Genomic DNA, 376 nt, shown 5'->3' with positions numbered 1-376 from the left:
GTGCTCATCAGAGAGAAGGACTGAGGGAAAGCGAGGAGCACGCCTCTCCCTGGAGGGAATGGCCATGCCACAATCCCTTCTTCACTCTCGTCTCAGGATTTGGAGCATGCATGTATGTACACATGCTCTGCGCATTTTCCAAACCACTGGCTTTGGGATTCTAACCACACAGTTGGCATATGGGATCCAGCTGCCTTAATCACCAGGCCACTGGCTGCCCTGGTTTGTAGTTTTCTTGTGTTTGTTTGTTTTTGTTTTTTAAGAATTATTTTATTTGGGAACCAGCAGTTGGCGTAATGGCTATGTCGCTGGACTCCCATGTAGTCGACCGCGGTTCGCGTCCCAGACCCGGTGGCTTAAAACTCACGCCGGGCGC

Source organism: Tupaia chinensis, unplaced genomic scaffold, assembly GCF_000334495.1.
Source record: "Tupaia chinensis unplaced genomic scaffold, TupChi_1.0 Scaffold000377_4, whole genome shotgun sequence".
NCBI lineage: Eukaryota > Metazoa > Chordata > Mammalia > Scandentia > Tupaiidae > Tupaia > Tupaia belangeri.
This window is presented reverse-complemented; position numbering follows the sequence as displayed.